This window comes from Eurosta solidaginis, chromosome 2 (genome assembly GCF_040869045.1).
Source record: "Eurosta solidaginis isolate ZX-2024a chromosome 2, ASM4086904v1, whole genome shotgun sequence".
Lineage (NCBI taxonomy): Eukaryota > Metazoa > Arthropoda > Insecta > Diptera > Tephritidae > Eurosta > Eurosta solidaginis.
This window is the reverse complement of record NC_090320.1, coordinates 49,940,943-49,957,907: the sequence shown is the minus strand read 5'-3', so window position 1 is coordinate 49,957,907 and position 16,965 is coordinate 49,940,943. Positions and strand designations below refer to the sequence as shown.

Here is a 16,965-nt window from a genome sequence, read left to right as displayed (position 1 = left end):
CGTTAAAAGTATCCTAGACAAATTGAAAAAGGGCGGAGCCACGCCCATTTTGAAATTTTCTTTTATTTTTGTATTTTGTTGCACCATATCATTACTGGAGTTGAATGTTGACATAATTTACTTTTATACTGTAAAGATATTAAATTTTTTGTTAAAATTTTACTTTAAAAAATTTTTTTTTTAAAGTGGGCGTGGTCCTTCTCCGATTTTGCTAATTTTTATTAAGCGTACACATAGTAATAGGAGTAACGTTCCTGCCAAATTTCATCATGATATCTTCAACGACTGCCAAATTACAGCTTGCAAAATTTTTAAATTACCTTCTTTTAAAAGTGGGCGGTGCCACGCCCATTGTCCAAAATTTTACTAATTTTCTATCCTGCGTCATAAGTTCAACTCATCTACCAAGCTTCGTCGCTTTAGCTGTCTTTTGTAATGAATTATAGCACTTTTTCGGTTTTTCGAAATTTTCGATATCGAAAAAGTGGGCGTGGTTATAGTCCGATATCGTTCATTTTAAATAGCGATCTGAGATGAGTGCTCAGAAACCTACATACCAAATTTCATCAAGATACCTCAAAATTTACTCAAGTTATCGTGTTAACGGACGGACGGACGGACGGAGGGACGGACGGACATGGCTCAATCAAGTTTTTTTTCGATCCTGTTTATTTTGATATATGGAAGTCTATATCTATCTCGATTCCTTTATATATGTACAACCAACCGTTATCCAACCAAACTTAATATACTCTGTGAGCTCTGCTCAACTGAGTATACAAAATTATTGTTAGGCCTTGAGCTCGATTCGAACCCGCGATCTTACAAATCAGTAGGCCGATATAACAACAAAAATTGATAAATTCAATAGTTTGCTGAAAGGGAATAAAATTAATACGAAACAAATTCTTTGATACAATTTCATTCCAACTTTATTGTAACACTTTTTGGTAGACAATGTTTTTGGGTTTTCCATCTTTCGCGTAAATGAATAATGACGTGAGCAAGCTACATACAATTGACCATGAGAAAAATTCGGTTTTCTAAATTAATACCGCACATTTGTAGAGACTGTCCTTGCACCTTATTAATTGTCATAGCGAAGGCAAGGCGAATAGGGAACTGCGAAATCGAATGGTAAATTCCTCGGAATCAGTGGAATTCTGGGTATCAAAATGTCTTCTCTTTTTGTACTTCCCTTTCAAAATTGTTTCTGCGATAACGTTACCCATTAGCTTCTTCACAGCGAGTCTGGTACCATTGCAAATTCGTGGCACATTAATGTTGCGCAGCGTAATAATCGGTGCTCCAATTTTTAATCATAGATTATGAGGTGGTAGGCCTGGCAAATCGAGTGAGTTTAACAATTCATTTGGATAATTTACGACATCATCTTGATCAGTAATAGTGTCCATTGACTTATATGCAACTATGTCACCAGGTATTTGATCCAGAATAGCTGCATTTATATCATTGACATCCTTATCTTTCCCAGCTAAAATTGCTCTTTCGCTGAGCCAATCATAGTTTTTGTAATGTTGAACTATGTTTGGAAATACACTCTGTATCAATGCTGCTTTAGACTGTGCAAAAGTGCAGAAATTATTAAGCAATGTAATCATTCCTGTTGGATCGACAGACATTTGGTCATTTCCGATTTTCAGTAATTGCTGTGAAAATTCAGCTGCTGACGGATCGTACATGTCTCCATAAATACGATGATTTTAAACATGCATTGATTTCATCTGCAGCAGTGGATTTTGGGATCACAGGTAATGTTTGCCTGAAATCTCCAGCCAATAAAATCATGGCAGCTCCAAAACTGTTTGGCTTCCTCGTAGATCTTTCAAAGTTCTATCAAGTGCTTCCAATGATTTCTTGTGTGCCATAGTACACTCGTCCCATACGATGATCTTACATACTTTAAGAACTTTTGCCATTCCAGATGTTTTCGAAATATTACATGTTGGCCGCAATTCCGAAGGAAGTGAGTGCCAATGCAACGTTATTATCTGATCGAATTGTTGCTAATATCAAAGAAATCAAAAAGGTCTTGCCTGTTCCACCAGAAGCATCCACGAAAAACAATCCACCAGTTCCATGGCTAACATTATTCGTGATTGTATCATAAACATGTTGCTGCTGTTCATTCAATTTAGTTAAATTTTATGTTACAAATGTGTTTAGTTCATTACAATCGTAATGGTATTCACGCTCCATTTCTCGATTGAACATATCATGCATTGGACGATTTGCTGCTGGCATGCCCAATTGTACTAACGATTTGTTTGACATCGACAAACAAATGTCTTCAATCCTTATCAATGATTCACTGTAAATTTCCAATGTGAATTCCAACTCATAATTTGCAGTATTTCGACGCATTTGGTTTAAAATATCATCTGCCATATAATCTTTGAAATTATTCCATAATTCCAATGCATTAGGTGGGGAGCACATTGCATTATTATCGAAAATAATGTTCGTATTTGATGTGGACTCGCTATTACAGCTGAAACGGCAAGCGCATCTTCCTAATGCTTATCATCCTCCAACAAATTTAATTGTTGACATGCTTCACGATATGTAGCGCACAACTCACCATTAATTGTTCTTAAAGCTTGGAATGATGTTGGGCCACGAACATTAATTAACAACAATCGCAAGTAAAAACACTCAGCATTATTTGGATGAACTGCATAAATGCGTCCTAATGCATCTGTTGAGAACACATTAGGATGACCTTGAACTGGTTTTCCTTGTTTTCGCCTTTGAAATGTTTTCCAGGATTTATCCCATGTGAAATATTGTGGCACTTCTGCATATAGCAATGTTCTTGCAAAATCGTCCATATCTCGAGACCCTAGTCACTCAGGGGTATGAAAATTACCCTCTGCTAAAGCACTCATCAACATCTTTCATTTGATATTCCTATTCTATAAGCACATTCTAAGGGTACCCGGCTCCACGTTTTTGCCTATATCTCGAGACCCCACTCATCCAGGGGAATGAAAATTATCCTCAGCTAAAGCACTCATCAACATCTTTCATTTGATATCCATATTCTATAAAAACACTCTAGGGGTACCCGGGTCCACGTTTTGGCCTATATCTCGAGACCCTAGTCACCCAGTCACCTATCCTATTTTTCAAGTTAGATCAAAATACACACGGGGTGCAAAACAAATTCAAAATCGGTTCAGTAGTTTAGGAGCCTCAATTGTGTGACACGTGTTTTTTATATATTAAGATAGAATATAGAAAAAAAGATAATGGAATATTAATCTGAGATGTGCGGAAGGCGAGCATATAACTAGCTATATTTCTTATAGAAAATAATAAATTCATAGATTCAAATTGTTGCTCTATGGTTTAGCGCTAACTTAGGTACAGTGCCTACTTGATCGACAATGAGTTTGCAGCACCTCAAATGCTTCTTCTGTGTGTGCTAAGTGTTCTTATAAGTTTCTATATTATTTCATGAATATTTTCTAGTCAATAAGAATTTTTTGTTAATTTGTGAATAATTAGTAATGTTTTACAACCTCAACAAACTCCTTCTTTGTAGAAATAAAATTGCATACCAGTCAGGAAAATCCACGGGGACGAATATTCATAGCCTCAGGGAAAAAACTGAAAAGGATTTGATTCTAAAAATAAAGCCCTTTGCGCTTTTACTTTAGTCTCAGGAGCTTTCGAAAGCACGACACATCAAGCTATCTAACAAACTATGATAGGCAAGGATATAAGCCCAAAGATCATTTACTGTTGTTGTTGTTGTAGGGATCAGGACTCTCCCCGAAGGACTTGAGGAGTATTATCGATATTGATGGCCCTCCTCCGGATGCAGATCCGGTACGTTCCGGTACCAAGCCCGACCATCTCGGTAACGATTTGTTATGACCACATGCGACCTTCTATGCCATACCGCCCTCCCACCCCCTAGATCCATGAGGAGTTCGGGGTCGCCAGAGCCTCGGTTGTTAATGTAACAAGATCCGCCATGGATAGATGGGTTTGACAATTGGATTTGGAGAAGCTGTATATTGCGCTGGCAACCTGAAAGGGTTGCTCTACACAACCCCTTGAATCTATTTGGTATTGTGGTCGCCTCTTACGACAGGCATACCTACGGCGGGTATATTCTAACCCCCTAACCCGCTGGGGGAAGACCATTTACTAGGTCCTGTCTATGCTTAAGAGAAGAAATCAGTCTTGAGTTGGGATAGACAACCGAATCTATTGTGACCAATAAAATTCGCCGTCTATGGGATGTACTCTCTCCTCTATCGTGGAGCTGGGAGAGATAACTGAATCAATTGTAGCCACTAGAAGATGCCACCACTATTCTGGGCGAGACCAAAATCCGATTTTCAATGGAAGCAAAATACCTTGGGCTTACATTGGAGATATCCCTCATATGGAATGCTCATTAAGATGCTACCGAAAACAAAGCAACAAGAGCTTTCTTCGCCTTCACTCGACTTTATGGCAAACATGCGGTCTAAATTGTATACTGAACATTTAATACTGATGTGAAGTCAATAATTATCTATACAGGACCTGGCATTAAGAGTTTTCCAGCGCTTGGAAGCAGTGGTCGACAGAACAGAACAGGAGAGCGAGCGCTTAGAGTGGGCCCGTGAAGTGGAAGAAATGATTCGGCGAGGTGGTACAATGGTGTGAAGATGATAGTAAGCTTGCCTTCAAACGCGCGTATACTTCATAAGATAGACATTGTTGAAATCCCCGGCAATGTCCTAGTGCCTTTTACTATTCATGACAGAACCATCTCTGGGCGGCACCAAAATCCGATTTTCAATGGAAGCAAAATACCTTGGGCTTACATTGGAGAGATCCCTAATATGGAATGCTCATTAAGATGCTACCGTAAACAAAGCAACAAGAGCTTTCTTCGCCTTCACTCGACTTTATGGCAAACATGCGGTCTAAATTGTATACTGAACATTTAATACTGATGTGAAGTCAATAATTATCTATACAGGACCTGGCATTAATAGTTTTCCAGCGCTTGGAAACAGTGGTCGACAGAATAGAACGGGAGAGCGAGCGCTGAGAGTGGGCCCGTAAGGCGGAAGAAGTTTCAAAAGGTTAACTCCGAGAAACCCCCAGTACTGCTACCGGTACGAAGAGAATGGCAGTGTTCCTACTTCCAGTGTTCCTACTGCTTTAGGCTACTTGCGCCAGCATGGGCACAGTTTTGTTTTGTTTTTTGCACTCAGCTTCCGCTTAGTGTATACTTCCTGTAATACCGTTAAGAGTGTTGTTATGCAACTTGTAAGTATGTGCCTACTGCTCCTTAGTTGATGTTCGGGATTAAATTATGTGTCACTGTTCTAGCTTAAGTTGAAATAAACGCAAGGATTTGTTTGCTGGAAAAGCATACTTTTGCGTACACTTTGAGCTGTTTTAAAATAATCATAGCGGTGCCCAGCTGTGATGTGCAGCAGCGAACATGAAAATAGCAGTGGTAATTTTTTGTCAAATTTCGTTAAGTAAATTATTCTTTTTATGCCTTTCATGTAAATGAAATGATATATTAACTTAGTGACGAATCTCAAAATTCTAATTCCTTGAAGAAAAATAGATAGACCCATCATTAAGTATACCGAAATTATCAGGATAAGGAGCTGAGTTGATTTAGCCATGTCCGTCAGTCTGTTTGTATGAAAACTAGTCGCTAAATTTTTGAGATATCTTGATAAAATTTGCTGAGCGGGTATATTTAGGTGTCGGATTATACATTTGTTGGAACCGGTCGGATCGTACCACTATTGCATATATCCCCCATATAACCGATGTTTCAGAAAAGATGATTTTTTCATATCTTCCTCAATTGATCAGATTAAAGCTTCAAACTTCACCCCATAAATAAAAATAAAAAATAAATGCAAGGCGCGATAACCTCCGAAGAGATATTAGGCCGAGCTTCTCTTCCAATTTGCGTCGTGCTCCTTTTTTTTAATTTTTCCCAAAAATTGGCGGGACGGGACCTACTTGTTTTATGCCGACTCCGAACGGCATCTGCAAGGCAGACGAGTTTTCACTGAGAGCTTTTCATCGCAGAAATACACTTTTAACAGCTAGAAGCTTCAAATTTCACCGAATGCTTACGTATTGATCATTCCTTGTAGTCTGAAAAAACAATAGAGATCGGTGGTATATATAGTATATACACAGGGCCGGATTAACCCTCAACGGGCCCTAGGCAACCATCAATTTTGGGGCCCGTTTTCACGTCCGTTCCCTTCTTTTTTCACTTAAAAAATATAAGCTTATATCTTTCATAAAAATTTTATGGTCACCATGTAATAATATCAATAAGATTACTATCTACATTTTAAACATGTCGTTTTCTACATTTGTTTTCGGCAAATTCGTCAATTATATTGTAACGAATTTATGGAAATTCCTCTTATTTGCAACCTTCTACTAACGTTCGAATCACGAAACTGTTGAATAAATAACTCCACTATTCAATAATGCATAATGGCCTTTATTCAAGTACAATAACACTACTACTTCTCGACAGATAGCGTGCTTAAATCAAACTGAATTTATGATTGTTCAGATTGCGCTCTTTTATACTCTTCGGTTTCCTCGTTCCATACTTCTAGGCGTTTCCAGAATATACTTAGTTATCAGCTATAAAATTATAACTACAGATGCACGTGTATAGCTTCTTATATACCGTGTATATGTGAGCGATACTTGCACAAATAATTGCATACTTTTGGCAGTATCTCAGATATATGCATGTGTTTGTGCGTTGCTCTCCGCTGCTTGTATGGACATATGTGTAGACATAATGATTAATTTGGTTATGTGCATTCAAGTCACTGCTTAGTATTGGCTTAGAGACGATAGTATTCCTTAGCGTTGCTAATATTTGTCACAATATCATCAATATCGATTTTGTTCAATAAATCTGACTCAATGCAAAGTACATCTCTAATCGCTCTTGCCGAGTTGTAGCTCTTTCAGCAGCTTTGATCCTTTTTAATTGCGAGAGAAGGATCGTTCGGCAGAACAATTTGTGATCATTAATGTTAAAAAATCTGAAGGGCTATTTCTGTGCTAGGAAATACATCGGCTAATTGATCTTCCATTAGAATTGTATACAAATGACTATGAGTTTTTTGTGCATCAGTGTATTTGGATTCCACGTAACTTTGCAATTGTTTCATTTCAATGAAAAATTCTTCCAAATCTCTAGAATAAAAACGAACTAAATTATTTGTAGCTTCGTCGAGGTCTCCATGACTTAGAGAAAAGTTGATGAGAATGCACATCTCTCTGAAACTTCCTTATACACTTTTGCACGTCGTTTGATTTGACTGTGAAGATTGTCGATGATTTCGAGGAAACCTTTGGTCTTAAAATCATAGCGAGGCGAAAATTCCACTTCTGGACTTCTGGAGCATTTCCGTCATTAGGTTGGATTTCCTACGACGAGTACCTTTTACGATTTCTGTATAACCTACACCAGGTAATAACTGTTTTGTGTTTTCTCGAAATCATTGAACTTTTCACGGAATGAAACTAAACCCTCTTTTAACAATCCGTACAAAAAACCGCACGTTTGCAAATCTGCTTTTTCGCTTTGCAACGACTTACTCACTGAACGCATAGCAGTCAAAATAGAGTTCCATAAAATCAACATGAAACCAAATTCGAATTTTTTTTATTCGCGATACACGTCGCCTCATAACGAGTATCAGTATTTTGTGATTCGTCATCAGCAACGATTTCTAGAGCTGCTAATATGATATCAAATGAATCGTAAACTGCATTCGTCGCATTCGAATTTGCTTCCCAGGTTGTAGTTGAAAATGTGTTCAAAGTTTTCTCATTGTTTGTTTTATTTTTTAATACGCCCCAACGATAGATGGAAGCGAAAAAATTATATAATGTCTGCATAATGGCGAAAAAATCTACTGCATAAAAACAGCGCTTCAAAGCATGCTCTCCAACCAAATTAAGGGAATGCGCGGAACAGGGACCATAGACCACATTCTCATTAAAACTCTATATGCTTGCTTGCACACCTTTATACTTCCCGGACATGTTTAATGCGTTGTCATATTATTGTCCTCTACAATTTTGAATATCTAAACCACAGTCTTTGGCAAGAAACTTTAAAGTTTGATTCGCTAGATTTTCACCAGTATGACCATCCAACTGAAGGACAGTTATAAACCTTTTTTATTATTCAATATACTATCCTTTCTCTTCGATACACTTCTTTGCACGCTCATACAATTTGTAAAATGAGTCGGAAATGTTCTTTTCGTCGTCGTGAAATTTCTAAATATGTGAGGCGTAGCCTTCTGATGGTCTTACTTATGACTATCAATAGAAAGTTTACGCGTCCAACGCTTTTATTTAATTGTCTGATCGACGCCCTAGATAGATAAGGAGTGTGAGGACTAGTACCTAGGACCTACCGAGTTATTTTCTAGCTTTTAGTATTGTTATGACTTAATGTAAGTATTGTTTTCAATAAAACCGCTTAATTTAAAATTTTGTTTGAATTATTTTATTTATTTTATATTTATCGCTTAGTTATGTACATCTGTTCACTATATATTTCTTATCTTATATACAAACGATTATTTGTATATTACGAATGGGATAAGATTATTGTTCAGCCCCATTTATGAAAGGTATGAAATCTTCGGCACAGCCATGTCACTTGAAATCTTTTCTGATGAATATGATTATTTTCTTTTCTCAAGCGGAAACGAACTAACTTTAATAGCAAGAGAGATGGATATATACGTATAAGACTGTACTACAATTTTTTTTTTTTGCTTTTGTCTCTCCTTGCTGCTTTAGCACACCCAAGGTCATCAGTCCTAATTTCAGGAAAAGCAACATCAAATAATTTAGAAAAGGTTTATCTAAACGGCGTCGCTCCGTCAGCGGTTAAACAACAGCTTATCAGCAAAATAGTTTCCGCCAGCCGCATTAGCCGTTGGGAGACGACCTTAAACATATATCTAAAGTCGCAAATTGGATGAGAATCTTGGTATCAAAACTACTCAGAGGTTTATCGCGCCAACTTATTATTGTTATATTAGGAGCCGTATTTCCACCCATATCTCTATCTCATCCATATACAGATATTTAAAATTTTATATGATGGGTTTTGTCGAAAGCTGAGGTAACGCTTAGTCAATCCAGGATCAATTGAGATCCCACAAACCCCAACGAAGAAAACGTAGTATTTATTTGCTCAGTACGAATAGATACTCATACACATACGGCTCGAGGTGTAGGAAAGCAGCAACTTTCTATACCAAGATTGTGGGGAGAGAGGTGACCTGGGTATGTAGTATGCGACATACATAGTAGATGAGGGCGGAAGGCATCTGATATTACTCTTACGGTGACTTGATCTGCAGTCGGCCAACCTTCGTTGCAACGTGGTGTTCAGAATGACATCATCTGAGCGGCGATATGGTAGCGGCCGGCAACAGCAAGGCGATCGCAAGCGATAATAAGACGACGTAGCGCGTACTAGTGGTAAAGACGGGAAGTTTATGATTTGCCTTTCCACACTGTCGTGCTACCCATGTGTAGTCTAGTAAATGGTCGCTAAGCAGCTCATTATCTGCAATGGGAACTGCGAGGAATACCATATTAATGTGGGCTAACTCATGGAACACGACCACCCCAATAGCTGTACGGTAGCAGGATGGGGAGGGGTAGTTTACCAAAAAGGTACAGCGGGAACCTTTATGCCCACGAAGGGGTCAGGTGGCTATAAGTCTGCCTCACCACTCACCTCAGTTGGCTTGGAAGCAGGTGAGATAACCTAAAGGGCAAAGCCCGCGCCAAAAAAAACACTCCTTCTACTCAGCTAGTAGTAGCGACTCACTCGCTGGACAGTGCTCATTCTGTGTTCGTACACTAAAGTAAGGTGCCAAGGGTAATGTACCAGCTCTGGCAATGTTTGCTGGCTTTTATGAATCATCTCCTGATAGGAAACGTGCTTCGAAAATTTTAATTTTACACAAATAAAGTTCTGGAACTCGGTGCGAACATTGTGAACTCTTTTCATAATATGCTCTCATCAAAGGTACAAACGCATTCTAACCGATAAGTAAGCTTTGTAATCTCTAAGTCACTTGAACTATAATTGCATTGAGCATAAGATCAACAGCGATTGATGATGTGAGATAGTCCCAAGTGGCATAGCGCCAAATTTTTTACTTGAACTTATGTCACACCTACTGTATTCATATAACCAGAAGTTTTTTGCTTCGGATTTGTAACACTGTAGTGGGGTTGACATAATCCCAAGTAACAACTGCATTATCTCAAACGTATATCTAACAAAAAGTGCAGAATTTTGTAATACTTGGATATTTTTTTTTTTTTTTTTTTTGTGATTTATTTTAAATTGAAAATTTTTAATTTAAAAAAGTTAAATATTTTTGTTTATCTAAGTTTTATTTAATTAAAATGTTCTTCTTTAAAGGCTGAAGAGTGACATTATCCCGATTGGTATTATGGTATCTCATGGCCAGTGACATAATCCCAAGTAAAAAATTTACAATTATGCCACTTGGGATTACGTAATGCCACACCACATCGATTGCTATCAAGAAAACTAACAAACTTACAAATCAAACCTTTTAGATGCAGTAAATTCAAAGTTTTTGCAAGATGAGTGGTCTATTACACGCAATAATATTTACTTTACTGATTATCTCATTCGAAACTGTGCAAGCCGACGACACATTTACGATCTATCTTGACGGTGGAAATGAATTTAAAAATGTAAAAACCAATCTGGAGGCAATCGCAAATAGTGAAAAAGCAAATTTGCAAAAGTATGAAAAAATTTTGTATTTTATTAAAATTTACTTACAATTAAAATAATTTTGTTTTGCATATTTCGCTGTATCATACATAGCATGAAAATTTGGTAAGCAGATTTGATAAATATATTAATAATTATGTGTACTAACATATAGACGCGAACATAGAAATAGCAGTTGCAAATTTTTATCAGATTTCATTGAGCAAAATCTGCTTTTTATTTTTGATATATAAAGGAAAAAACCTTTATGAGTTTTGTAACTGAGACTATGTAAATTAATTTATAAATTATTTATGGTTTTTTTTTTTTTTATAAAAATGTGGAATAATTTTAGGCTCGCTCAACGGAACTTGACCAGTAATATTAGATTTTGCAGCAGTGCATTATTAGCAATGCTTCCGCTGTTCACTAAAAATTCCCTGCAGTCAAAAGCCAAAGTAGTCAGCAAATATTCTAGTTCATTGACTAGAATTTTGTGGGGTTATTCATACTAGTCAGCTTTTGATTAGCTCATTTAATATAATTTGGTTGTGTTATTCACACTAGTTAGTATTTGAATAATTTAGTCGACTAGAATTTCGTCTGTCGAACTCGAGGAAATGCGCGAGTGCTTTCTGTAGCCAATTTGCAATTCATACTTCAGTTAACAATGCTAGATATCGTCCAAATCAAAGGTACCATAAACACAAGCATGACGAGTCCACCCTCACCGTTACCTCAACAGAGGTTAAAGAAGCCATTGAAAAGGCCAAGCCGTCCATATCAATAGTCCCAGACGGAAAACCTATGCCGAAGCACATTGGCCATGATGGCATCAGCAGCTTAGCACTTTTCTCTCCTTGTCGTTAAAAGCCTTTGCCATTCCAAAATAACAGAAAAAGACAGGAAACTCAGCCAGTATTTACCGATATTATCCCTTTAGTCAGTAACGAAAACGTTTAAAGCTGTTGTGATTCCCTCAATTAAATGAAATTCTTCGGTTATCCAGCCATCAGCATTACTTCCGTAAAGTGCATATCACTACCATCATTCTGGACACTGATCATAGGACGGTGCTAGTGCAGGTTGGCCTGTTTTCACACAGTCAACCACGACTGGTTCGTTGCTGCTCCGTTAGATATATAGATAATTCATTGCGAGCATTAGTCAGCACCTCATCCCAGCCGACTTCCATTATGAACACTAGCAGTTCTCTTGGCTTTAGGGATTAAATAATGTTCTGGCCATGGTGAACCCATAAACTTGCCCTGCGTCTTGAGATTGCATCACATTCCAGGAGGATATGGTCCACCGTCTCCGCTGATCGATCACAAAATCGGCATGTGTTATTCCGTTACTTTTTAGTAGGACATCGCTGTGTTAAAAATACCAGTTGCTTATATGGAAAAATTACAGAGCTCATACTAGTTGGGATTACTTGCAAATTAGTATTCTTCTAGTATACAAATAGTTGGTTTGACTGCAGGGTTAATATAATAGTGAACAAAACAAAAATGCTTATAAGCACTGCTAGAATATCCAATCCCACTGATCAAGTTCCATTGAACTAGCCTAAAATTATTCAAAAATATCCAGTCTCACTGACCAAGTTGCGTTGAAAGAGCCTAAAACTATTCCACACAATTTGGATAAAAAATATAAAGTTTATAAGTACCTAATTATTTATAAAAGGAATAGGAATAAAGAAGGAAATACTTATACACAAATTGCAAAGCGTGCAGCGGAGCATTTATATGGCTGAGTGTGAAGTATGAAGTATGAATGTTGGAGATTTCGATTTCAAAACTCAGCTTCCGAAAAACTAACTGATGAAAATTCAGAAACATCCCCAGTGACCATCGCTGTATGCAAATTTTCTATATTTTCTCTAATATCAATAACAAAAAATAATTTCGAAAATTGTTTTCGAAAAAATTCGAAATAATTTTACGAAAATTTCCAACTTTTTATTTGAAGTTTTTTAAATTTTTTTGAGTATGTATGCATTTTTTAGCCCAATCCATTTTAAACTTTCAATCTCTTCTCAAAGGTTGTTTAAGATTTTTCTCCAAACAAAGTGTGAATATTTTTTTTTTCTTTAAATAGAAGAAAATCTCAAACTACGTTTGGAAAACAAAAATTTTCAAAAATCAATGTGAATTTTGGGAGTCATATCACTTTTACACAGTGAGTTTAGAATTGACTGGGCTATAAAACTGTACACTTAAAAAAAAATTTAAAAAACTACAAATATGAAGTGCGATTTTTTTTTTAAATATCTCGTATTTTCGAATTTTTTCGAAAACATTTTTAAAATTGGTTTTCATAGTTTAAGTTCCAAAGTTCATCGAAGTTTTTTCTTAAAATATAGAAATTGGAAAAAGTGAAATATAATTGACTAAATTTGCTTGAAATTGCAACAACTATTTTTTTTTTTGCTGCTGTATATACATATTTTTCATATTTTTATATTTTTATAATTTTCATACAATTTACATTTTAACGAAGGATTGACAATTTGAATACCGCAATACAGCAGCTAACGGGACGCATTACACAATTACAAAATGAGTGAGATTTGAATATCTTTATATCACATTTACACTGCACCAAATGCGTTATTTTGGGCGAAAACCTCGATTTGTGATGTATTTTCCCCATATAAGTCGCACTTATGTATGTTATGACTGATTTTACCTGCCAATGCAATCTACAGTCGAGCTCGCAGGGAACGTTAAACGAAATGCTAATGAAGGCAATGTAAACGCTTTCAAATAACTCATTCCGAAGTATGGCTTTGGGCCTAGTGTAAATGTGATATCAGTTGGAAACGTATACGAAGTATTATTTTTTTCTTTTAATTTATTTTTTAGTATCAAAGATCTTAAGCGTAATGTACAGTATTTAAAAGGCAGTTGTACTGTGAAATCAGAAAGTAATCGGAAATATAATATTTAAACAAATATTATTGTGTTTTATTATCATATAATGGAATATTCATCTGATGTGTGTGGAAGGCGAGCATATAACTAGCTATATTTCTTATACAAGATAATAAATTCGTAGACTCAAATTGTTGCTCTTTGGTTTAGTACTAACCTAAGTACAGTGTCTACTTGATGAATACTTTCCTAGCCAATAAGAATTTTTTTTTTAATTTGTGAGTAACCAGTAATGTTTTACAACCTCGACAAACTCCTTCTGCGTAGAAATCAACTTGCCTATCAGTCAGGAAAGTCCACCGGGCGGATATTCATAGCCTCATGGAAAAAACCGAAAAGGTTTTGAATTCTAAAAATAAAGCCCTTTGCGCTTTTACTTTAGTCTCAGGAGCTTTCGATAAGGATTAAAGCCAAAAGTTCATTTACTGGATGCTATCTATGCTCAAAAGAAGAAAAATCGCCGTCAAGGGGATATACTCTCTCCTCTCTCGTGGAGCAGGGAGAGACAACTGAATCAATTTTACTCACTAGAGGATGCCGTCAAAGAGATGTACTCTCTCTTTTCTAGGGCAGCATGTCATAGATGAAGTAATATTCAACTTCATGCAACAAACCCTCTGCATTATAAAAAGATGATGTGAAACTGTCCTAGTGTCTTTTACTATTCATGACAGAACCATCTCAGGGCGGCACCAAAATCCGATTTTCAATGGAAGCAAAATACATTGGGCTTACATTGGAGAGATCCTTCATATTGAATGCTCATTAATATGCTACCTTAAACAAAGTAACAAGAGCTTTCTTCGCCTTCACTCGACTTTGTGGCAAAATATACGGTGGGATGGTACAATGGTGTGAAGATGATAGCAAGCTTGCCTTCAAACGGGCGATCATGGATGGACTTAATTACATTGAAGTGCAACCAGCCATAACCAGGTGGATGTCGGAAGCTGCGGTTAATTGGGCCAGCATACTACCTCTACACCACGTTGAACTCCAGGCAATTCAAGGAGAATACATACTTTTTATTACTATGGACAATTTTTTTTTTAACAAAATATACACAATCAAAATTAATTCAAAGCAAGATTTCTTACCGGCCGCCCTAGTGTAATGGTAGCGCGCTACACCTATCACACCGAGGATCCTGGGTTCTCGTCCCGGGCAAAACAACATCAAAATTCTAGAAACAAGGTTTTTCAATTAGAAGCAAATTTTTCTAAGCGGAGTTGCACCTCGGCAATGTTTGGCAAACACTACGAGTGTATTTCTGCTATGAAAAGCTCTCAGCGAAAATTCATCAGCTATGCAGATGCCGTTCGGGGTCGGCATAAAACAAGTAGGTCACGTCCCGCCAATTTGTAGGAAAAATTAAAAGGAGCACGACGCAAATTGGAAGAAAAGCTCGGCCTAAAATCTCTTCGGAGGTTATCGCGCCTTACATTTATTTTTTTATTTTTAAGATTTCTTACCACTTTCAAACCCCCTACATTTTGTTGTTGACTTCATAATTTATCGCTGCCACATTTTCATCATGCCATCCATCTACGTTTAGTTGCCTCATTACGATTCCATGTACGCGCCCAGAACTATGCTACATAATGACATTAATCAGTGCTAATTATGCATATACAACTACCAACATAAAAGCGAAATTATGCGGTTGCATGAAAACAACAAACAACAACAAAACCGTAGTAACAAAATTAGCAGCAGCAGCAAAAACCAAGAACTATTCAAAACAACAAGGCGTGGCACATACTAAATTTTGCGCTATTTAAGTGTCGTTTGAGCATATTAAAGCGACAGTGCGGGGAAAGAGAAGGAAAGATGAATAAATATTTGCTGCAAAAGAAAATGAACTGTGCGAAATGATGCACAAACCGCGCGGATAACTTATGTCTTTGGTGAAATATCGCTGAGTTAACTAATGGGATGTGCACTACCAACATACATACACACACACACAGTGAAATGGTTTTTGTTGCAGCTGCCGGCAAATGTGGATCACAACTCTAGCGGTAAATTGAAAATTATTGCATTCAATGCCATCTGTCATGGCTGCTTTGACAGTTGCAGTGGTGGCGATGCTGGTGGCATTGGTTGTGATGTTGGTGCTGATGATGGCATTGGCTGATGCAACAACGTTTGAGGTTCTTGCCAATTCATATATTTATGCATATGTATATGTATGTAAGTGTGTGTATATATGTGCGCACATGCAGCTTTATGAGACTGGCTGTGCCAAGTGCCCAACTGCCGTTTAATCGCAAGACTGTGGTGACAATAAAAACAACAACAACAACAACATTCATGTATTCACATACAGAGGCAATAAACCACGAAATCATGCCGCTTATTCTTTGTCGTTGGTTGTTTTAACGATGCGACCTCAGAGCATAAAAAAAAAACAAAAATCGATCTGCAGCAGTGGGAGTGAATGCGGTTGTGCGGCTATTTTGCTTGTACTTAGAAGATTTATTAGGCGACTTGGCTAATGTTGCAGCTAATGCAATTATAATAAAAAAGGCAAACAGAAAATCAATTATCGCTTTATGTGAGTGTAAGGCATTTGTTGGGTGATATGGCTGCACAGAGGCCACTTAAAGAAAATAACGTTGCACATACATTTTTATTGAGGTAATGAAGAAGAATTCACTGATCACGTTCCGTTTAACGAGCCTAAAAATATTCCATTAAAAACATATAGGATATATTTACCTGTATGCAAATTTCAATTTTTGAGATACCTTGATAAAATTTGGTGAGCGGGTATAGTATATATCCCCCATACAACCGATTTTTCAGAGGAGATTTATGTCATATCTTCATCAATTTATCAGATTGAAGCTTTAAACTTCACCATATGCATTCGTATACTGGACGTAATGTTGTCTGAAAAAATCATAGAGTTCGGGGGTATAGTTATTTCATGCAGACCACAAAAAACGTGAAACTTTGTATCCTCACACAAACTACCTACTAATTTTTCCTTTTATATTTATCTTAAAAATCGCATAGGTATGTACATTTGTTCACTATATTTTTCATATCTTATACAGCCGATTACTGTGATATTACGAATGGGATAAGATTATTGTTCAGCCCCATTCATGAAAGGTATGAAGTCTTCGGCACAGTCCCGTCATTACTTGTTTTATTTTTGATAATGTAAGAGAAAACCCTTATGAA

At 36.9% G+C, this 16,965-nt stretch overlaps 1 protein-coding gene and 1 long non-coding RNA gene across 14 annotated transcripts in view; one reads left to right on the top strand and one right to left on the bottom strand.

The window, feature by feature from the left end:
• B4 overlaps positions 1-16,965 on the bottom strand; it is a 628,513-nt gene that overhangs the window by 217,283 nt on the left and 394,265 nt on the right. The window lies entirely within an intron of this gene.
• Positions 9,943-13,794, top strand: LOC137242107 (uncharacterized). Its single transcript, XR_010950080.1, has 4 exons — positions 9,943-10,105; positions 10,669-10,957; positions 13,340-13,402; positions 13,705-13,794. It is a non-coding gene; the product is annotated as an uncharacterized lncRNA (long non-coding RNA).